Source organism: Euprymna scolopes, chromosome 13, assembly GCF_053919585.1.
Source record: "Euprymna scolopes isolate OS-2025 chromosome 13, ASM5391958v1, whole genome shotgun sequence".
In the NCBI taxonomy this organism is placed as follows: Eukaryota; Metazoa; Mollusca; class Cephalopoda; order Sepiida; family Sepiolidae; genus Euprymna; species Euprymna scolopes.
Window position 1 is genome coordinate 121,226,185 of NC_136494.1, and position 25,922 is coordinate 121,252,106.

A 25,922-nucleotide genomic window follows, 5' to 3' on the forward strand; every position below is an offset into this window, starting at 1 on the left:
TTGCTGGCAGTCCTAAAGGAACCTTTAGTCTCAGTGCATCTATTACGTTGGTAGCTATGGAAAAAGTGATTTCTGTGTGCAATGGCATCATACATTCTGGGGAGAACCATGGCTGGCTGTTAGGTTTTTGTTGGAATTTTTTTATGGTATGAATCGGTCTATGCCTACAATTAACCATTCGGTCAGGTCTGAAACTATGGAGGACACATCATTTTTAAATATGGAATGCAGGGGTAGATCGCATATGTGTACGGAAGCTATCCCAGTCGGCCGTAGAGTATCGATATACAGTACGGTGGAGAGGTACATCTGAAGACTTGTTGCATTTCGTTTTTATCTTAACTGATACAACCGAGTGGTTGGAAGATCCCAGAGGAAACAGAACGGAACATGAACATAGCTCAGGGGAAGTTGTGAGAAAAAGGTCTAAAAGGCTAGCATACTGACCGGAAGTATTGGGCACTCGGGTGAGTTCATGGATAATCTGGGTGAGGTCATAGGCAATAGCAAAATCATGACAGAACCTCCCCCTCATCATCTGTCTTGTTAGAATGGGTCAGCCATTCCGCATCCTGGACATTGAAGTCACCATAAATGTGGATGTTAGCTGAAGGGCGAGCAGACAGGATGTGGTCAATTTTTTCAGATATGCTCTTAAAGATAGTAACTCCACTATTTTGGGGGCGATAGAAAGAAAATATTAATACAGTGGAGTAAGCAAGTGCAACCAGGAAGCAGATATAAGGTAAATTAGGGTCTTCTCTGGAGATATCCCTACCACACGGAAAGTCATCTTTAATGTATGCACATATTCCATGTCCATGGCGATCTTGGGGGTCAGATTTAGATGTTAAGTTAGAGTATCCTTTAATTATGAATTCGTCAAGGGAAGTAGTCGGCCTAATGCCAGTTTCGCTTAGGAAGAATATGTCTGGTTTCGTCTCCTGTAATTGGGTTTCAACCTCTGGAAAGTTGGAACGTAGACCCCTGATGTTGGAGAAGGAGACCTGGTAGTAATCTACGTTGGAAGATGGGGTTCTAGGTTTACACGTGTTATTTTTCTGGGGGGTATTTCATGTTCAGGATTGGGATTTGTAGAACATGTACGGTAATGCCTTTCTATATAATAGACTTCCTTAACTACCATAGAGAAAAGTTGGTAGAGACCGCAGAGGTCAATTTTTTAAAAACTTTGACTCCAATTTTGACCCCTTAACATTTATTGTTTTGGGCTTAAATCAAGTTAAAATGTTTGACATTCATGTCCAAGTAACCTATATCTAAAATTTCAAGTGTTTAGATCTAAAATTGGTGGAGGAGTTTAGTAGAGTTTTCAAAGGTCAATCGTTGAATTTTGACTCCTTAACAGCCAAATTTCTGACCGAAAACCGATCAAAAAGATTTTCCCAAATCTCAGTACCCTGTATGTCTAATTTCGAGTGTGTAGACCGAAAATTGACGAAAATTTGGTGGGGAAATGTACACAGACAGGCAAATACACAGACCTTTTCATTTATATATATATATATATATATATATATATATATATATATATATATATATATATATTTATTTATTTATTCATTAAGATGGGGCATGCTAATTTAATTAATTATAATGCAAGTGTCATTCATTTCCTGAATTGTGTCATGGAACACCAACGAGCCTCATGCGCTAAGCAAAAAACACGCAGAATTGGGAAAGGGAAAGAGAAGAGGAAGAGGAGGGGCGACGGCCCTTTAAACCTATTATCACTGTTCCCATAACAACGTCTACATTACGTTCTTCGACGTCATATTTTAAAAATTCTTAAAGGTAATCTTCAATAAATTTATTGGTATAAATATATACACATGCATATACATATATATACAAATATACATATACATCTAATCATATACAAACACACACATTTAAATAAGTATATATTAATAATTTATAAATGTTCTTACTGCATAATTTGTTAGAGTCAAATAATATATATATATATATATATATATATATATATATATATATATATATATATATATATATATGTATCACTATATTGAATAGATAGTTAATATATTATAGTATATAATACTGGCAACTATTAAACACAAATTAAAATTTCTTAATTTACTAATGTATTCTTTTTTTAAATTTATTTATTAATTCAAATTTCCTCATTCCTATGCATGTATTTATTAGGTTGCTCATGAAAGCGTATAAAACCATACATACATACATACATACATACATACATACATACATACATACAATTACGTATACACACATGCATACTTATACTCATACAACACACACACATTTTTATATTTTTATATTTTTAAATTTTCTTACAACAGATTGTTTCTTTATATCACAACGCTTCAATGCAGCTAGACTAGCAGCTAGACTAGCACCCATCCCGAGCCAGGAATCGAACCTTGAGCCATCTCGTTGATGGTCAACAATTCTATCCTCAGGTTCACTGGATCAACGCCCGTAAACAGTACCTTTAGATGTCTATTCATATATACAGTTTGACCGCTACTTTAAAGTGCTTGATTTATTTATTTACAAATAAAGAGCATTGCAAAATGCTAAGCAAGCAGTAGGCAAGATCATTTACAAGAGCACTCTACTTAAGAGAGAGAATGGCTTAAAATAGTAAATCACAGCCAGACTGTTTCGCTATATCACAGCCCTTCAGTTTGGATTGAATAGTATATATCCCGAGCTAGGAATTGAGCGTACAAACATTTAGTTGTTCTTCGGTAGTTCTATCCTCCAAAAGTAACGGCTTCTCTTTTTATTCCGGTCGAGTGAAATAAAGTGTAATTTGACATGATTAAAATCCGAAAATTGGAAGAGAAGCTGCAAATACCTTTTTTTGTAAATGGTGTAATGGAAACATATTAAAAAGTATTTTTAGTTTCAATTTTCGGATTTTCATAATGTCAAATCGCACTTTATTTCCTTTTGACGGATTGATTGTCGCTTTTTTCTTCTTAAGTTAAAGGCATAATAGATTCGCTGATTTATATAATAATTAAGTGATTGATTTTGCGTTACGAAAGAGATACTGTCAAGATTTGTAAATGTCAACTGAATTAAAGGAATAAATTATAAGATGGTCAACATCATGAATTTTGGAATATAGTCTTGCCATTTATTTACTATATTGCTCTGTAATTACATTAAGCTTCTTAAATAAGAATTGGTATATATTATAAGAACATATATTTCAACAGAAATGTGTGTGTGTGTGTGTGTGTGTGTGTGTGTGTGTGTGTGTGTGTGTGTGTGTGTGTGTGTGTGCAAGAAAGAAGGAGAGAGAGAGAGAGAGAAAAAGCGATGCAAAATACCGCTTAGGTTTCTACCTCTTAACGAGCAATCCAACGTCCACAAGAGAATTGCTTTTGTATATATTTATTATTTATTATATGTTATAATTGAAAAGGAACTCTTAATGTAATTGAAAAGAATTCATCCTGAAACTGCATCTCCAATGGGCGAATATTGTTAACACAATATCACATAATTAACCTGTATTGAAACTGTACCAGTAACATTATCTTTTTTAATCGCTTGACCGAACATTTACATTTGTACGCCATCATTCCAAATATAATTTATGCTATCAGCATAAGAAGGTTGCTTCCTGCGCAGTGCAGTCTACTTTCCGTTCGTTCTGAGTTCACAGGAAATTGTATTTTTCATATAAAAAGATTTTTCGCTTTTGATATATAATGGACCATATTCAAGATTTTCTAAACATTCTGCAACAGCTAACTGCATCTTATTTTAATGCTGCGGCCTCTCGGCGGAAATATGGTATTCTTTTCAAATGATTTCAGTTAAAATACATTTAAATATCGCTTCACGACTATGTAGATAATTATAAATATACAAGCGCGACCTGTGGAAATTCCACGGCGGAATTTTTCATATGTAATTTATTGCTACTGGACATTTTGTGGACGTTCAGCTTTAATGGAGAGCTCGCGATATTATTGTAGTTCTTTTGTTAAAACTGTAAAATTATTTCTCTAAGTAATCTGATTTGTGCAATGTCAGAATATATCTGGTTATTACGGTTATCTCCAATATCCTAAAAAGAATCTGTGACATATTTCAATTGTATGGACTCCCGGCGAGAACGAAAACCCAACGATATCATTATACTATCTTTAAACAGAAGAGATACTACCCTTGAATCCTAACCAGAAGACTAAGAAGGTATATTTTAGTTTCATGTACTGCCCAAAAGCGACATATTTGTTTATATACATTGCGTTTTCAATGATCGGGAGATCTTATTTATTCAAAATTAGGATAAAGGGTGATAGAATGCTACGAACATTAAAATAGCGTCTCTATATATTAATTTAATGTTCGTAGTATGTTATCATCTTCTTTCCTCCTTTATAATAAATAAGATCTCCCGATGGAATAATTTATAATCTGGAAACCGTGACACATGTACGTACGTACGTTAAAGATTCTACGGTATTAATATATAGATTTTATGATCTGAATGGTTTTAAATATGTTCTGTTTGCTTTTTCATTCATGTGGATGGGTGTTCATTTTTATGATGATCTTTTGTTAAAGCCGCAGCGAAGAATATATAGTCAAGAAGCTGAGTGCTGGAATTAAAAAAATTGAGTTCTCACCCAATCGGATGTATTATATACGTCCACTTATATTTTTTATATACTATAGTAACCGCTTACTAAAGTCCGGAGGCAACTCAAGGATAAAGCTTAATGAGTGTCAGATAAGATAAGACGGTGATGGTAGAAATTGGATAAGTTAATTTATCTTAGAGCACGGCTAATCAAAATCTTATTTACATTGGACTTAAAAACGGTTAGCTGGGAAGCAGCTTTGCAGTACTGTTATACATATGAGCAGTTCTGGATAAGAAAGTTGCGCTCATGGAATTTTCGTTTAGCTTAAGACACAGATAGAGAGTAAGGGGAATATTGATATTGGTTGTAGATAGACGAGTGTTTGTCGTAATTATCTGAAAAGGCAGACCATAAATGATGCTCTGTAGAGGTGTGAGAAAAGGATAACAGGGCGTGGTAAAAGGCACCGCCCACCAGATTTCGAAGTCGGTTTTGTACGCTGACCAAGCAGAAAAGGATGCTTTAAGCAGCTCCTCCTCAGATGTGGCGAGAGTACTCCATCTTATGACATATTTCGAAAGAAGAGGGCGGGAAAAGAAAAGTTCTCGTGTGACTGTGGCTATGACGTCATCGCCGAGAAATGGGACGGTCCCGTTGTATTTTTACCGAAGCGATTCACTAAAATACCAGACTAACAAATAGTCGCTAATTATTGATATCCAATCCACCTAGAGCGGGTTGTAGTTTGAGATAAGATTAAATGAACGATATAAGACGTGACTTATTAAGTTTCAGTTCTAATATATAGATGACGCTTCTAATAAGAAATGGATATTTATTATAAAAGACTAGCCATCAAATTGCATGTATCGAGATCGGATTATTAGTTTATAAATTACAATTATTTAAGTGAAATTACTGACCCACATTTTCATATCAAGGCATAAATCTGTATTTTGTGTGTTGATAAATCATTGCTTGCTGATGAGAAAATATACTGATCAAGCAAGCAATGGTTTCATAAATATTATTCAGATTATTTTCCATTTCAAACAATGGTTAAGATGTTTTAATCTTACTTTAAACGCGGTCGGACAGACACAAATGATATTGAGCACTCGGGTGTACTAAATTCAGTAGTTATCACGAAAAAAAATTCACAATTGCGTGAAATAACAAAGAAATCGAAGGCACAAGAAGGCAGTGTTCTACAGGCACATTAATCAAGAAGAAAGACGTGTTTAACTATAAAACCAATCTTAAAATATAATTCGTGTCATTAATCTGATTTCTATCGCGGATAAAACGGGAATGTTTAGTGTAGCTTGCTTGCCATAAGTATATTTTCATATCACATTATATTGGTATGTGATATATTTAGTTGAAATAAAACATTAAGTCCAATGAAAATAAAATAATTGAACAGCAAAAAAAATCTACTGAATTGAAGTGTCTACTTTGTAATGATGTTTCTAAGGTTCTCCCCCACCTCTCTCTCTCTCTCTCTCTCTCTCTCTCTCTTCTCATCCTTGTTTACCCCTCAGTCCTATTATTTTTTTAGTACACCTAATATTTTGAACATTTCAAGCATTGTTTTTCATTCATTTCTTTCGTCTTCAGTTAGTATGGCCGTATTACTGCGACCTTTATCACCCTCTCTCTCTCTCTCTCTCTCTCTCTCTCTCTCTCTTTCTCTCTCTCTCTCTCTGTATCCATCTATCTATGTATCTTTCTCCCTCTATTTTTAGCCGATCGTAAATTGAAATTGCCCAAGATAGCAGAGGAGTCGAAGACATCAGAAGGCAGTGTTCTGCATGAACATTTATCAAGAAGGAAAGTAGGTTTAAAGTGGCTGCCGCGACTATTTTAATGTATCGAACACAAGTTTTGCATTAATATATGCCATGGGCGAAATATGGATCCACCATTTAAGTCTGGAGTCAAATCGGCAGTTAGCTGAGTGGACATGAGCAGATAAAAGTCGTCTTAAGCGATCAAAGACGCAAACATCAGCAGTTTTTATTACCCGCATGTTGGAATATGCAATGCAGTTTGTTCATCGATTACCTTAATAAAGGAAGAATCATCACCAGTGAATATTAGATAGCGTTATTCATGCGTTTGAAAGGGGGAAATCGCATAAAATGGCGACAAATGAAGAAGTAAAAACTGCTCTTTCATCAATATACTGTAACGTGTCACAAGCCGATCTCAGCGATGACAAAACTACAGAAATCGCACTTCAAATTCTTCCACGCCCACCCTGTTCTGCAGATTGACCCCCAACAACTATTGGATGCTTGCAGACCTCAATAGAATGCTCCAGGAAAAGAGATTTGGCTCTAATGAAGAAGTGATATCGAATACTGCGGTGTATTTTGAAGCCGAAAAGAAATTGTTTTACAAAAAAAAAAAAAAAAAAATAGAATTGATAAAGAATCAGTGTATCACCCTAAAAGTAAAATATGTGTTACGTCGCAATGTATCTATATGACCGTGTGTATACGGCACTAGAAAGAATATGTTGTTTTGTCGGAGGTTTTGTACGACATGAACAGGTGTATATATTACGTACGTGTGTCTAACTCGTGTAATGTCTACTGGTATAAAAGTTATGACAAGAGATACATTTTAACAACAGGCATGTAACAAAAGAGACAAATAACAGTTATCTTAGGTTGTAACATCGGGTCAATCGGAGAAACATACCTGATCTGTCCTGATCTTGTTTAACGGATTCTAAAGACCATCTGCAAAGAAGGTTAAATCCCATTGAATCAACAAATCTCGAGTCTTTTCTGCAACTTTAATTTCCGATGTTTCCCCATTCGAAAGCAGCCGCTGGTCTTAGACTAACGCATTCTCATCCCCTTCTACTGGAAGCCATCATCGTCCGACTCCATATACTCTCTCGCTTCCAATCTCTGAATCATAAAATTATCGCATCTTTTCCCAAAACTCTCACTAAATTCCACGTCACTTTAAAATGACCTCTACGTAAGAGTCGACAGACTCTAGAGGTCAATCTATTTCAAATTATTGTTTTCAATCTTACATTCCTTAATTTTCTAAACATCTTAACATAAACAATTTTCTCTGTTTTAGTTATTTTGATAGAATAACATTCTATTTTTACAAATATTACAACGATCATAATAATCGACTATTATAATTTCATCATAATAATCGACCATTTTAATAGTTTAAATAGTTTAATAGTTTAATAATTTAATCATAATAATCAACTATTATAATTTCATCATAATAATCGACTATTATAATTTCATCAAAATAATCAATTGTTATAATTTCATCATAATAATCAACTATTACAATTTCAACATAATAATCGACTACTATAATTTCATCATAATAATCGACTATTATAATTTCATCATAATAATCGACTATTATAATTTCATCATAATAATCAACTATTATAATTTCATCAAAATAATCAATTGTTATAATTTCATCATAATAATCAACTATTACAATTTCAACATAATAATCGACTACTATAATTTCATCATAATAATCGACTATTATAATTTCATCATAATAATCGACTATTATAATTTCATCATAATAATTAACTATTATAATTTCATCATTATAATCGACTATTATAATTTCATCATAATAATCAACTATTATAATTTCATCATAATAATCGACTATTATAATTTCATCATAATAATCAACTGTTATAATTTCATCATAATAATCGACTATTATAATTTCATCATAATAATCAGCTATTATAATTTCATCATAATAATCAACTATTATAATTTCATCATAATAATCGACTATTACAATTTCCTCATAATAATCGACTATTATAATTTCATCATTATAATCGACTATTATAATTTCATCATAATAATCGACTATTATAATTTCACTATAATAATCAACTATTATAATTTCATCATAATAATCAAGTATTATAATTTCATTATAATCATCGACTATTATAATTTCATCATAATAATCAGCTATTATAATTTCATCATTATAATCGACTATTATAATTTCATCATTATAATCGACTATTATAATTTCAGCATAATAATCGACTATTATAATTTCATCATAATAATCAAGTGTTATAATTTCATCATAATAATCGACTATTATAATTTCATCATAATAATCAACTATTATAATTTCATCATAATAATCAACTATTATAATTTAATCATTATAATCGACTATTATAATTTCAGCATAATAATCGACTATTATAATTTCATCATAATAATCAAGTGTTATAATTTCATCATAATAATCGACTATTATAATTTCATCATAATAATCAACTATTATAATTTCATCATTATAATCGACTATTATAATTTCATCATTATAATCGACTATTATAATTTCATCATAATAATCAACTGTTATAATTTCATCATAATAATCGACTATTATAATCTCATCATAATAATCAGCTATTATAATTTCATCATAATAATCAACTATTATAATTTCATCATAATAATCAACTATTATAATTTCATCATAATAATCGACTATTATAATTTCATCATAATAATCAACTATTATAATTTCATCATAATAATCGACTATTATAATTTCATCATAATAATCGACTATTATAATTTCATCATAATAATCGACTATTATAATTTCATCATAATAATCAACTATTATAATTTCATCACATTAATCAACTATTATAATTTCATCATAATAATCAACTATTATAATTTCATCATAATAATCAACTATTATAATTTCATCATAATAATCGACTATTATAATTTCATCATTATAATCAACTATTATAATTTCATCATAATAATCAACCGTTATAATTTCATCATAATAATCGACTATTATAATTTCATCATAATAATCAACTATTATAATTTCATCATTATAATCAACTATTATAATTTCATCATAATAATCGACTATTATAATTTCATCATAATAATCGACTATTATAATTTCATCATAATAATCAACTATTATAATTTCATCATAATAATCAACTATTATAATTTCATCATAATAATCGACTATTATAATTTCATCATTATAATCAACTATTATAATTTCATCATAATAATCAACCGTTATAATTTCATCATAATAATCGACTATTATAATTTCATCATTATAATCAACTATTATAATTTCATCATTATAATCAACTATTATAATTTCATCATAATAATCAAGTATTATAATTTCATCATAATAATCGACTATTATAATTTCATCATTATAATCAACTATTATAATTTCATCATAATAATCAACCGTTATAATTTCATCATAATAATCGACTATTATAATTTCATCATTATAATCAACTATTATAATTTCATCATTATAATCAACTATTATAATTTCATCATAATAATCGACTATTATAATTTCATCATAATAATCGACTATTATAATTTCATCATAATAATCAACTATTATAATTTCATCATAATAATCAACTATTATAATTTCATCATAATAATCGACTATTATAATTTCATCATTATAATCAACTATTATAATTTCATCATAATAATCAACCGTTATAATTTCATCATAATAATCGACTATTATAATTTCATCATTATAATCAACTATTATAATTTCATCATTATAATCAACTATTATAATTTCATCATAATAATCAAGTATTATAATTTCATCATAATAATCGACTATTATAATTTCATCATAATAATCAACTATTATAATTTCATCATAATAATCAACTGTTATAATTTCATCATAATAATCGACTATTATAATTTCATCATAATAATCAGCTATTATAATTTCATCATAATAATCAACTATTATAATTTCATCATAATAATCGACTATTACAATTTCCTCATAATAATCGACTATTATAATTTCATCATTATAATCGACTATTATAATTTCATCATAATAATCGACTATTATAATTTCATCATAATAATCGACTATTATAATTTCACTATAATAATCAACTATTATAATTTCATCATAATAATCAAGTATTATAATTTCATCATAATCATCGACTATTATAATTTCATCATAATAATCAACTATTATAATTTCATCATTATAATCGACTATTATAATTTCAGCATAATAATCGACTATTATAATTTCATCATAATAATCAAGTGTTATAATTTCATCATAATAATCGACTATTATAATTTCATCATAATAATCAACTATTATAATTTCATCATTATAATCGACTATTATAATTTCATCACTATAATCGACTATTATAATTTCATCATAATAATCAACTGTTATAATTTCATCATAATAATCGACTATTATAATTTCATCATAATAATCAGCTATTATAATTTCATCATAATAATCAACTATTATAATTTCATCATAATAATCAACTATTATAATTTCATCATAATAATCGACTATTATAATTTCATCATAATAATCAACTATTATAATTTCATCATAATAATCGACTATTATAATTTCATCATAATAATCGACTATTATAATTTCATCATAATAATCGACTATTATAATTTCATCATAATAATCAACTATTATAATTTCATCATAATAATCAACTATTATAATTTCATCATAATAATCGACTATTATAATTTCATCATAATAATCGACTATTATAATTTCATCATTATAATCGACTATTATAATTTCATCATAATAATCAACTATTATAATTTCATCATAATAATCAACTATTATAATTTCATCATAATAATCAACCGTTATAATTTCATCATAATAATCAACCGTTATAATTTCATCATAATAATCGACTATTATAATTTCAGCATAATAATCGACTATTATAATTTCATCATAATAATCGACTATTATAATTTCATCATAATAATCAACTATTATAATTTCATCATTATAATCAACTATTATAATTTCATCATAATAATCGACTATTATAATTTCATCATTATAATCAACTATTATAATTTCATCATAATAATCAACCGTTATAATTTCATCATAATAATCGACTATTATAATTTCATCATTATAATCAACTATTATAATTTCATCATTATAATCAACTATTATAATTTCATCATAATAATCAACTATTATAATTTCATCATAATAATCAACTATTATAATTTCATCATAATAATCAACTATTATAATTTCATCATAATAATCGACTATTTTAATAGTTTCCGGTGCTTTCCGGTAAACATATGTTGATGTGTAAAGTCATATTTTACCTTAAAGTTTCTGATACTTATTTAGCAATAGGTTAAAGTATTGTTCTTTTAAGGCCACTCGAGGATAAATGTTAATGAATGTAAGTTGGTAGTTTACTAATCGTTAATTGTGTAGATTGGGTAAAATCTAGATTATGTAATGGAACAGCTCAACAAGAACTTGTTTTCATTGGAATTGAAGGCTACCATATTGTAATAGGTCGGGAAGCAGTTCCCTGGAACAGTGTTCCACATGCGGGAAGTTCTAGGAAATAAATTTTGTTCATTGAATGTGCGTTTAGTATTGTAAGATTTTGAAGAAAAACTAAATAGATAGGAAATAGAATGAACACAAGGGTTATTGCATTCATTACGAAGACTGGTATGCATTAGGTGTATCAGAATTTTTGTAGGAATTTTTGACACCCCTAATACGAAACTGCGAATAAAATATTTAAAAAAAACTCGTAATTTCTCTTTTAAAAGTGGGTTGTTTATTTTCTTTATGGATTATACTTCCAAAATAAACTATTAAAATTGTATAAAAAGTAATAGAAATATTATTTTTTTTATTTTTTAAAAATCAGTTATGGAATTAATTGATTTTACGAGTTCAGTATTTTTCAATTTTTAAACTTTAAAAATCTATCAAAATGTTTCTATTGATTCTATTTTTACAATATTTTCAGGGTCAATGTGAAATTTTATGCTCTTTCTAATAAATCGAATATGATATTTTAGACAAACGTTTTTTTTTTTAATTCACGCCCCCCTCCATTTTGAAATGTCTATTAAAAAGTAAATTAATTTACTCACCAAAGTATTACAAATTGAAGATAAAAGATCAATAAATAATATATTCAAATTTAAAACAAAAAAGTAGTGTTTTTAAGAAATTTACCTGTGAAGTCCGAAGTTTAAAATTTTCTTTTTTTTTTAAAACCACGTTGTTGTTTTTTTTTTTTTTTGTTTTTTTAATGAAACTTTGGTCCTTGCTCCTTTAATTGAAAAAAAGAATTAGAGCTTGAATTACATTTATCAAGGAGTTATAAGTTTGGAAAGACAGGGTTGGAATTATTCAATATTTTTCACGAAATTTCTGACACACCAAGGCATGAATCACAAAAGAAATATTATCATATAACAAGATAAGAGAGGTTAAACCAACATTATTAAATATGGAGAGTATGAATATCTCCTACTAACTATGGGTGAACTAATTGTTGATGCTTTATGATTGTAAAAAAGAGTTTGGTGATGATCGTTTTGGGGAATCAGCATTAGTGTTGTAGTGTCTGTAATCGATGCTCGTTTATCGTCTAGTGGTTAGAATTATAAGGACGGTTACTTTTCTTTATATATGGGGTGTCTTTACATGTTAATCTGTTACGTGTATATTTAATCGTCTTTCTATGTGTATGTGGGTGTTTTCACATATTCACGACAATAACAAACGGGACAATAACAGACAGTCTTTAACAATGACGAATAACACCCTTGTCTGCTTGATACTCGGCAGGTCAACTACCTCATTCATTGTCTCCCTCTCCTTTAGCGGTAGGCACCTGAAATGAAGGCATCGTCCTACGTATGGAACATCCCAAAATGCCGAGTTATCATTTCCAGATCTTTATTTCCAAAATGTTACGTGTATATTTAATAGTCTTTTTTTTTTGTGTGTGTATGCGGGTGTTTTCACACATTTACGACAATAACAAACGAGACAATAAATGGATAGACTTTAACAATGACGAATAACACACTTGTCTACTTGAAATTTGCAATTGATCTCATTCATTGTGTCCCTCTTCTCTGGCGGCAGGCACCTGAAATGAAGGCATCTTCTTCCGAATGAAACACCCCAAAATGCCGAGTTATCATTTCCAGGTCTTTAGTTCCAAAATGTTCCACATCTCGGAGTTTGCAGCACTTAATTTTTTCCCTTATGTCTTCCTTAGTTGGTCCATAGATGCTTCCATCAGACCACAGAGATAACTTCTATTTGCTAACTAACCCAGTGACTAACTAACTACTAACTTGTTTTTTTTACTTCCCGTTACAGACTAACTCCTAATTGTGATTTCTCCTGGCTTATAGGTCTCTTACGTCAGCCAGAATGGGCAATCTTATTTGCCACATAAGCCACATCATTGTTTATTAAACCAAATTCCAAACTAACTTTTGTTTATGCTTTTTATTTTATTCGTAACATTTTCCTTGAGTTCAAAATTCCGCAGTTAAATATTTAACATAAATATTTTAACTAACATTCTTTTCTTTTAAAATATTTTTCTGAAGACATGCTAACGGTTATATATCATAGGATTAGTGAATCTCTTAACAAACGCTTCCTCTCTAGGGCAATTGCTCTTGACATATCAAAAACCTTCGATAAGGTATGGCATAAGGGCCTACTTCACAAGATTTCCAGCTACGGTATAACTGGAAATGTTTTCTCGATCATTAAATCATTTCTCTCTGATGGGCTTATAAGAGTACTGGTTGATGGACAGAAATCAGAGGCCCTCAATATTAATGCTGGAGTCCCTCAAGAGTCTATCCTGGACCCAACTCTCTTCCTGATCTACATCAATGATCTCCCAAAACACATACTTAAATCATTCGTTGACATCTATGCTGATGACACAACCATCTATGGCAACACATCAAAGGCCGTAAATGACAATGTTCTCTCTGATTCTCTCTCTTCGGATCTTGAGCGCGTGGTACAGTGAGGGAAGAGGTGGCTGGTTACTTTTAATGCATCTAAAACCAAGCTCCTATCTTTACATCATCAACGCTCTGATCCCCTTCTGGCATCAATTGAAATGGATGGCTCTCGACTAGGGGAAGCTTCATGCTTTGATAAGCTTCTTGGCTTGACGTTTACTCCTGACCTGAAATGGAACACGTACATAAAGTCTGTTGCCAAGGTCGCTGGAAAAATGGTAGGCTCCTTCTACCGCTCCAGAAGATCTCTCACTGCTGATGCAATTCTCTATTTATATAAAAGCCAAACACGTCCAAGGATGGAGTACTGTTGCCACATCTTGGCAGGAGCTCCTAAAAACAGCCTATCCTGCCTTGACAGAGTACAAAATAGGCTTTGTGGATTAGTAGGGGATGCCCTTTTCTCTTCCCTGCAACCTCTCTCCGAAAGGAGAGACGTTGCGAGCCTGTCTTTGTTTTATCGTTACTTCCATGGCAGGTTCTCATCTGAGCTCCAATCGTTGGTCCCCCCCCCTCGCCGATCGTTCATGAAAAACACCCGTCTAGCTGAAACCACTGTCAGAAATTTTCCCCACTCTTTATCTGTGCCAAAACCAAAACGCGGATTCCACGAACAAAGCTTCTTTCTTAGAAGTGCACGCCTGTTGAACCCTGTTCCGTCTGGCTGTTTCCCACCTGACTACAACTTAGATGTCTTCAAGTCCAACATAAACAAATTCCTGATGAACTGCCCTCTTAAGTAGGACACTTTAGCAAATCTCAACATTAACGTTCTGTACACGCAATAACCCTTATCCCTGAGTGGCTTATGGCCTTGATAAGTGGTGACCAGCTTGTTAAAAAGAAAATATCTTTTTAACCTAAATAATTTTACAATTAATCATAATAATCGTTTTGACCCTTGGCACTCCCTGCCACAACACAACAGATACTACGCTGTGATCATAGTCAAAGGGCCACAACATAACATTAGCAGTCACCATTTTTATATCTAGAAACAGAAAGATGAAACTTTCATGTTATGAATGCATACGTTCAGTCATCATAACAATGCAATTTGCAAACCCATCTGATCCATTCGGGCGGAATAAATATGGGAGACATTACTTTTGGAACGCCACTCATAGATTTACTAGATTATAAAGGTGACGAGCTTTGCTGTTATTATAAAAGAGTCTCCAATCTAATACGTTCCACTTTGTCAACTAGGTTCCAACAATATTGCATCCCTGTGCCTGTTTTACAAGTATTTTACTGGAATGTGCTCTGATGAACTCATTGTACTTGTACCCCTTCGGCGTACATATCCGTCAAACCTACTTAGCAACAAAATCACACACCTTCACTGTTGAAGTCTCTTAATGCCAGAAAGCTTTTTACTCTAATAACTTCTTTCCTCGAACAACTTGACTTTGGAATTTCCTCCCTGCTACCTGCTTTCCTGACTGTACTGATATGCTCAAGTTCAAATGTAATGTAAACAAACATCTTGTTAATCTTTCTTAGGTATGGTTCCAGTTAGTAGCCCCTTTCGTCCAAGTGGCGATATTTTTTGTTTGGGATGAAGATGAGTAAAATAAATGAATGAATAAATAAAGAATCGTATTTTTTCGGGTTTCATTTTACTCGAAATATGATTGCTTTTGGAATTCAGTGTCTTCTTTACAGATCGTTATAACAAAACCAACTAATAAATGCTGAACTGGATTGCAGTAATCATTTTCACGAAACCGTTGTTCCAATCACTGAGCGTTGATTTCTCTTGGGACGATCTTCAGTCAAGGGCAGATAATTCTTAATCAGTTTTCCTCTGATAACACCCAATACATAATCATTTCTATTCTACCCTCAAACTTTAAACTGTCTATGCATTTTTACAGCGAAACTGATCAAGATAAACAGCAGCACAAATTACTTTAGCCTGTCCGTTGCACCTATACATGGTCAAGTCACAAAAAATGCACACGCTTATGATTCAAATATAAACTATAGCATGACTAGCACAAATGCCAGATTTTTAAAAAGAAGTAAAATATGTGACCTATGTGAGTTGAGGCAGAAACAGCTGACTTTCAGATTACTGACAAATCACGCTAGATAGTAGAGAGGTGTAGGTTGGGATAAAATATTATCTATGCATTGATGCAATAGATATCTCGAAAGGAGGAACAGACAATAAAAGTACTGGATGACAGACTGTGGGTTTAATAGCAACTTTATACCAGCATTGCTAATAATAATATTCATATGGGAAAAAACGATTAAAGAATTAGAATAATTACTTGTTTTAAATTTATCACAAATATATTTCAGAGGTATGCTCCATCTTCAGTGTGTTCTGTGGTTTCTCTTTTTTTCCTTTTCTTCTTCCTTACCATGTTGTAAAGTTGGAGAAAGAAGTCTGTTTGTACCTGATGAATGTTTAACAGAAAATAAGAGTTTGAAAAAGTGTGTGGAATATATGTTGCTAAAATAAAACAGTAATCTAAGTACATAAAAGAAAAGGAAAAGTATTTATCTTTTTTTATTACTAACTAAAATTTATAAAAATACTGACGCACTTGAATAAAAAAAAATTAAATAAGATATACTGCTCCAAATAATTAGGTAGTGAGAAGGTAATAAGCTCAAGGTCTGTGATTGGTTCAACGCTAGAATATGTAATTACTAACTCTAAAACTTATCTTAAAATATAAATCCATGCAATTAGCTTGATTTCCATGAGATGAACTTGAAACGTTTTGTGCAGTTTACTTGCTATAATTATATTTTGCTATTTAAAAAATGTTCTCCTTTGAAGATTGTAATGCTGGGTATGGGGCGGCCAAACCAGCTGCCAACATTGCCTTGCTTTATATTGAAACAGCCGAGAGTTCTTTTTAATATCCTCACTGATCCCTTAAGTGGAATTGTCTGAATCTCTTTTGTACTTGGCTCACCAGGAATATTAGGTAAGACTTCAGGTCCTTCTTCATAAGCCTTGTGGCACTTATAATAACTGGTATGATTGATATCTCCCTAAGATTCCAGTTTCTTTTCATATCGTAAATGAGGCCTTGATATTTGGTCGTTTTCTCCTTTTCAGCTCTGTTCAGACCTCCATCATTAGGAACACTCACTTCAACTAAGGTTGCAACTCTCTCGGACTTATTCCATATAACTATGTCAGGTTTCACAGCAGCATTTTCAAGGTAGGTGGCTGTAAGGATGACATAGTCATAATGTATGGTACATAAGTCATTTCCAACTGCTCTTTCAGGTTGATGTTCCCAGGACTTGTTGCTACTCTGGATGTTTAATTTTTTACAGATGGTCTAGTGGAGGTACTTACATACTTCATCATGTCTCGCTGCGTATTAGCCATCCCTCAAAAGAACCTTGCAACTTGATACCAGACGACTCACACTTTCCAATTTTGTGTAGCAGAATTTGCATTTGTTATCATTACTGAGACCTGCCATCTTATTGAATGCATTGGTCATCAATCCCTAGGTGGAGGAGTTTCTTAAGAGATGCATTATTTTTTTTTTTTTTTTAATTTTTCTTCATCTTTTTCTTCTAGGGGGTGGGACATCCAACCAGATGCCTAACATTTACCTCTATTTTAGTGAGTCCAACCAAGAGATCTTTTTCGGATTCTAGTCGTCCCTTTCAATGCAATCGTTTGTATTTCACTTGCACTTGGTTCACCGGGTATACTTGCTAAGTACTTTATAAAGTTCTTTTTTATAAGCCCAGTTGCTCCTATGATGATTGGTATAATTGAAACGTCTTTTAATTTCCAATTTCGTTTCATATCATACATAAGTCCTTGATACTTTGTTATCTTTTCCCTCTCAGCTCTGTTAAGCCGTTGGGTAACATTGGGTACACTGACCTCTATTATGGTCGCTTTTTGATTTCCTTTGTCCAAAATCATTATATGTGGTTTAACGGCTATGTTTTCTAGATATGTACCAGTAAGAATTATGCAGTCATAATTAATGGTGTAGGTGTCATTTCCAACTGTTCGTTCGGGTATATGTTCCCAGAATTTTTTATTAGACTGAACCTTTAGTTTCTTACATATCTTCCAATGAAGGTATTTGCAATCTCCATTATGGCCATCTGCATAATAACCATCTCCAAGTAGGACTTTGCAACTAGAAATCAGGTTGCCCACACTCTCAACCTCAGTGTTGTAGAACCTGCATTTATTATTATTGCTTAGACCACTTATCTTTTTGAAGGCGTTCGTCATGAGGCCCTGGTGTTGTGCAGCCAATACCAATCTCTTTTGATCATAATTGAGGGATCATCTTTTGAGCCAGTTCAGGGCACCATCCCTATTGATATATTCTTGGGATAGTTTAGTCGATAGGTATTTTGCCCGTTTATGGTTGGCCCATTCTTCTGTTTTAATACTATGGAACTGGCTAGTGTATTTTTGGGCTATGTCAGTTGCAGGCTTGTTTGGCTCCTTGTTATGGCTTGCAATAAGCCACAAAGAAAACAGGACAACGGAATAGAGTTTAAACAATGTATTACTGGAACAACAACGTAAAAAGGTTACAACTGAAAAGAGTAGTAAACGTCACCTATCAGGCGAGGGTCATTCTGGTTTTTAATCCACACCTGAGATCAAAAGGTCTATGGTTTATATAATGGATAGAACAGTCCATTTGGAGGGTGATTCCCCCACAACAGTCCTCTACGTCACTTGTGAGGAAGTCCTTTCCAGAATGAGTGGCAAGTTGTGCTATGGGTGTTGTACTACTTGCTCGGTTCTCATGATGGTCTTTAATTTTCATCAGCTTCGAGTTACAGGAACTTATTATGTACTGGCCTATGCTGACAATTGTGGCTCTATGCTGATGGTTGACTTCCAAGAGTCCCATACCTCCTTCATGCCTGGGTAGGTACAACCGAGACATGCAATGGTTTTGATAAATAACTCGGTAGAAGGTTAAGATTTTCCTTGTCTTTGTGTCAAGTCGATTTATATCTTTTTGAGGCCAGTCATTAATGCGAAAACTATATGTTAGCACTGGCATTGCAAGTTTGTTACTTGTCGTAACTTTATTCTTGTTAGTGATGCACTATCATTATGTATAAGTATGTGATATATGTGATTGAAAAAAAAACATGGAGTCTAGTGAAAAGGGTAAAAAAATGGTATAATATGTACACTCAAATCAAATGCAAATGATTCAAACCAACTTACACTTTGTGTACATCCGTCATCTAGACAAGTGTAAAACCACTTCTACATTCTACCATGTATCAAATAAGATATATGCATGTGTACGTACACATATTATAGGGGAAACATATATCCAATATCTATTTATATAAAGTAGTAGCATTCGTGTGTGTGTCTGTGTGTCTAACTCTTATACAGTCTACACTACTAGACTGATCATGACCAAACCTGGCATCATGATCGTCTCTCAGGTAGGAATTCAGCACACCATTTTTCAAGGTTCAAGTTAAAGGTCAAGGTCATAGCCTATGTATATATATATCTATATATCTATATATATATATATATATATATATATATATATATATATATACTTCTACAGCCTACACCGCAAGACTGATCATGATCAAACCTGCCTTTATGATGGTCCCCCAACCTAGGCATGATACACACCATTTTCCAAGGTAAATATCAAAGGTCAAAGTCATAGCCTATGCATATATCCTCTCCTACAGCCCACACCACTAGACCGATTATGACCAAACCTGGCATTATCATGGTCTCTGACCTAGAGATGATGCACACCATTTTACAAGGTCATGGTCAAAGATTAAATTCATATTTGGTGTATATTTTAAGAAACTCCCCCACCTAAGGATGGTGCACACCAAGTTGGGGTTCGTCATTATCTTGGGGTCTGCCACCATTGCGCGGCCAATTTCTTTTTTAATTCAAATCAGATAACCCTCCTCTACTCCTATCCCCTCAACCAGTCTTCATAGTTCACAGTTGGTTTTCAGTCATTTCAAGAGGTAGTTAAAATATTTGACAAACCTTAAGCAATAGTTGCTCCTACAACATCTTCTTACAGCAAGGGTGCTCACGAAGTGGGTACCTGAGTGTACAGCAAAGTCCCGCGAGAAGTGTTGGTATCTTTTTGCTAGTATACATGTATATGTATACTAGCAATGTACATAAACATTTATAGGGGAAACTTATATCAAATATATACAAATAGATATATACATATCATAGGAGAAACCTATATTACCTGTCTACTGATGCTCCTAATGTTCTCCTCCCGCCTTCCCCCCTCTCTCTCTCTCTTTCTCTCTCTTTCTCTCTTTATCCTTGCTTAACCATCAGTCCCATTACTTTTTAAAGTACCTAATATTTTGAACATTTCAAACATTGCTTTTGCCTATTTTTCGTTCATTTCTTTCATCTTTAGTTAGTATTGCCGCATTACTGCGACCTTTATCACCTCGCTTTCTCCCTCTCTCTCTCTCTCTCTCTCTCTTTCTGTATCAATTTATCTATCTATATCTCCCTCTATCTATCTATCTATCTATCTATCCATCTCCTTGTTCATCTCATTCGTTGTCTTTGTTTAAAACATCCTCAATTTAATTACTGTCCTAGTTCCTCTTCTACAGAGTTCTTCTACCTCCACTTGGAATGGCTATTTTAATGCAAAATTTACCAAACAGGAAGTAATAAATAAAAGAAAAAAGTGCTAAAATTTACTGATTGCCCAATTCTTTGATTTAAGGAAAAAACTATTTCTTTATTTCTAGTTTTACAATAAAACATTAAGCAACATACAATGTTTTTTAATGATTAGATTTAAATATAAAAGACGATGGATGTCTATATAGAAAACGGATACAGCTCTTCATGCTAAGAGTAAAATGTATTATCTCTTATTTCCTCTGTCAATTGAGAATATGACGTGATATCATTGAGAAATCGGACGTAGTTTTGTTTACAGACTTGTTTTGTTTTTATTTTTTGCTGACGGGAGACGATGGTGTAGCAGTAGAGTTTTGGCCTTTTGGTCAAGATCAAAGTGTAGTATCTGTACTTCATATGCAGCACTTCCATTTCTTGTTCTCTTTCGGTGGAGGAGAAATCCTTCACGACTGAGACAATTTTTATTTTTGTACCTTTTCTCCACGTTAAAAAACGACCCTGGTGTCTAACTCTATCCCGTGGGGAGGCATAGTAAATAGGTACATAGCTTGGGTAGAGTAATATGGGAGGATATCTGTTGCCCGTGCAGCAGTCCTGCCTCTCCACAAGTCAGAGAATCCAAAGGAAAGGCGATACAACTTAGCTCTAACTACGCCGCAGGAATTGCCGGCGATGACAATATAAAATCAGGCCGCCTTAAGGACTCCATCTCCGAATTTCCTGTTGGGTTTACTCCCTTAGCCTTAATCCGGATGGGGTAATCCTGCAAGGCAGTGGAGGTTTGGGATCAGAGTTTTATGGGGACATCATCTACAGCAGCACGCACAGCATCTAAGGGTATTCTCTCCCAGAATTTGTTCAATTTTGGCTTTAAACTTCAATATTTTTATATAGATTAGAGCATGATCCACTTTCCAGTATTGGCCACAAAGAATAATTAAGAGCGTTAAGATGAGGTGATGAAGGAAGCCATTTTTCTTTGCTAATCCAAGACTAACTGTTGTCTCTAGACCACTGTTGTTACAGTGGCAGCGTGACTTGTCGCACTATTTTGTTGGAGAGTTCAAACTTCACCAGAATTACACTATGGAGTGAGTGCACCTTTAGCAATGTCCTCAACGCAAGGTTCTTTGTAAATCTTGATCCCTTAACAGGAAAAGAAAGTGGAGATTTCCCTATCTCAGAAATGACCGCCCAGACCATTACTGATGCGTTCTCAGCATCTTTCCTGTATTACCAGATATTGCCTCACGATTTCTCGCAAGGGCTCTATCATTTTGATGATTGTGGAACTGTTGAAGTGATAATAATTTTACATCCACAAAGATGATCTTATTGAGCGTGCTCTCCTTGATACGGTTTAATAAGAGTCGACTTCTGATGAGTCTCTTTGTGGCTGCAGAGAGAAGCTGTCGCTTTTGGAGCTTACAGTGTGACATCTGTGGGTCACTTCGACATAGTCTTCGCGTAGTGCTTGGTAATGTTTGTGCTTCTTTGTCTCATCTTTGTCCCATTAGATCTTCTTGGATTTTGCCTGATATTTTCCCTAGCATTTTTATGAGTTTAGGTGTTCTGAAGGTGCGGAGACGGCTGATCGTTGTCTATATTTGATCGAATAATTTTCCAGGTAACGATCAATTGTCCTTTTTTTCTGAACATTTTTTTTTTTTAATACTTAGAGATTTCCCCGTAACTTGAATATTTCTGGTAGACGCAGGCTCTTCTCATGCTGATATGTGATAAATCTTCTTTTCAGTTAAAAAGACATTGTTAAACATTAGTACCTTCTGTTTCTGAAAAACAAGAAATGACATCATAATATAGTGATCATAAAATAGTAAATTTATTTTAGTATTATCATGAAAAATAGTTCCGAAATTTTGTAACAGGATTTATGTCCCGTCCTGTACATTTGCATGACAGGAAAAAAATATAATAATAGTCAGAATTTGTAATTACGAATTAGAGAAACGCTCAACTTGATTCGCTTAGTGAGAAATCTTGATTCCATTTTACGAATCCAATCTCTATTTCTCTTTTGTTCTATCGCTGCACTGTTTTTTGATGGCAGATGATAGCGCTGTTCGCCATTTTAGCGACAACAATTTATCTGTATTTCCTTCTTCCGCTTCGATCGATTTTACATTTCATTTTTCGCTCACGGATTTTTGCTTTTATCATCGTTTTCAGTTCGTATTTTTGCCGAGAGCAAAAACGACAAAAATAAAAATAAAAAAAAAGGAGATCGGCATTGAATTTTCTATTTTGTTTCTTTTTTTTTCGGTTGAATTTTGTTATTATTAATTATGATATCGTTATCTTTTCAAGCGCCATTGCGATTAGCACACGGCTGGACTTCCGGTATGGTTCTCGCTGCGAAATCTAATCAAGTTTTCCCTCCTTTTGTTGCTTCTTCATATATTTATTGTCAATTGAAATTGTTTTGTCCGAACATGATTATTAGTAATATTATAATTATTAGTAATTATTAGTAATATTATCTCGTTAGCAATGTGATAGAACAATATTTTTTGTAATAAATATCTTCATTGTTTATTTAAGTTTAATAACTTTTAATTAGTTTGTAGTTGTCCAATGTTAATGACATTACTGAAAAACACAGGGGAAAAAGCATAATTAATTACCATTATCATAATTTGATGTAGTAGTAGTAGTAGTAGTAGTAGTAGTAGTACCCTACCTCTATCTCTACTTTTATATGAAAGGCATTTTGCTTGTATGTGTGTGTATGTGTGTGTACGTGAATTCGTTCCCTACAGACTCCGAAACGGCTCGGTCGATTTTTTTAAATTTTACACAAATGTACCATATGTGTTTGCGAGTGTTCTCATAAATGTTTTGTACCGAAATGCCCCTGATAAGTATTGAAAATCTATTATCGAAAAAATCCTATTAAAGTAGGAACAGTTCGATTTTGACCGGCTAACAAGTTTTATTACCCACACAATAAGAAAAGCCCGGTGTATAAAATCAACAGTAGGTTCTTTGATAATACGTGGGGTGGAGGCGCTTGAAATGAATGTTTCTGTTTAAAGCACAATTGAACCATGATACTTGAGTTTTGTACTTGAAACATTAATCTAAGCAAATAAATAATTTTATAAAATCAACAGTAGATTTTCTACAGTGCAAGTATTGTGGACTAAGTTACTGCGTGGAGACATGTAAGCTACGTCCCAGTGCACTGCGGTGGGTCACAGACTAGAGCGTGCAATTAATTGTTGTGATTAACTCGACTGAGCTCCTGTGTATGGCCCCCCCTTTGGTAAACTTTCACAAAAGACTTTCGACTAGCTACAATTACTATATACGATTTCCCCCACTCTCTACCTGTGCCTAAATCTAAATGCAGATTCCATGAACAAAGCTTCTTTCCCAGAACCGCCTGCCCTGCTGTCCTGTTTTTCTATTAAATACAACATAGTAGCCTTCAAATCCAATGTAAACAAGTTCATGGTGAGCCGTCGCATAAATAATCAAATTCTACCCAATTTACACCATTAACGATTATTATACTACCACCTTACATTCATTAGCCCTTATCCTCGAGTGGCCTTCGGATCTTGATAAGTGGTGACTCACAAGTGAAAAAAAAACCCGGCGATTTCACTGATTTCGATGAAAATAAAAGTATTTGATCAGCTTACTCTGTTTATATTTGGAGGACTTCGTCAGGCTGTTGATCAACGTTCATTTGTTGACCAGGTCAGCTCACACGATATTTAACTTTACAACTGTATTTTGTGTGAAATAGTTACTTACTCAGAAAGATAGACTTTGGAATTCTCTCTCAGTTCCCTACCACCTTGACTGTACTGATATGCAGAAGTTCAAGTGTAACATGAACAGACATTTCGCTTCTTCACTCTCTACCTCTGTAGATATGATCCCAAATAGTAGACAATAGTCACTTACGTCCAAGTAGCAGTGTGCTATATTTCGGATTAATAAGAGTAATATATATATATATATATATATATATATATATATATATATATATATATATATATATATATATATACACTAGCAGAAGTACCCGTCGTTGACTGGATTCAAAAACAGCCTACAGAAAAATGACTGATTGATGAAAGTATGATAGGTTATGAAAAGGAGGGGGTTGTAAAGAGATAGGTTTTGATACTCAAAAATTTTACCCTAAGCAAAATATGATGAAAGTAAAAATAATTTTCGCGAAAATATATTTTTTTATATCAACTTTGTTTCCATTCGTAGCCAAGAGTGACCAACAAAATGATGTTTCCTTACAAAGAGAAAATGTTATATATATAATAATATAAATATACCAGAAATAAATGTTACCATAGTCAATAAAAGTTACTTTTATAGTAGAAAAGTTCATTGTTTTTTGTTTGTTTGTTTTTTAATTCACGAACCGGTTTAAAAAAAATCAAAATGGCATCGACTTTGAAATGGACAGCCCCGTTTTCAATTTGAAGGAGGGGCACCTGAGCATTCTGTGTTAACAATTTAAGAGAGTTCCGTCAACGTAAGGAATATTTATAAAACATTAAAAACTATTTCAAAACAAAAAAAAACATGGACTGAACTTTTATTGACTATAGTAACATTTATTTCTTGTACATTTATTTTTTCGGGTAGTCGTTTGTTGACTTTTCTGCTAAACACTCTTACTACATAATATAGACGAAA

At 32.6% G+C, this 25,922-nt stretch overlaps 1 protein-coding gene across 10 annotated transcripts in view; it reads left to right on the forward strand.

The window, feature by feature from the left end:
* LOC145292174 (uncharacterized) overlaps positions 1-25,922 on the forward strand; it is an 806,320-nt gene that overhangs the window by 223,376 nt on the left and 557,022 nt on the right. For 2 of the 10 annotated variants that reach the window (XM_080138437.1, XM_080138438.1), the window contains exon 3: positions 17,661-17,766. The exons of the other annotated variants lie outside the window; for them this stretch is intronic. The gene's annotated coding sequence lies outside the window, so the exon portion shown is untranslated. The remainder of the gene's footprint in view (positions 1-17,660; positions 17,767-25,922) is intronic. 10 annotated transcript variants of the gene reach the window in all.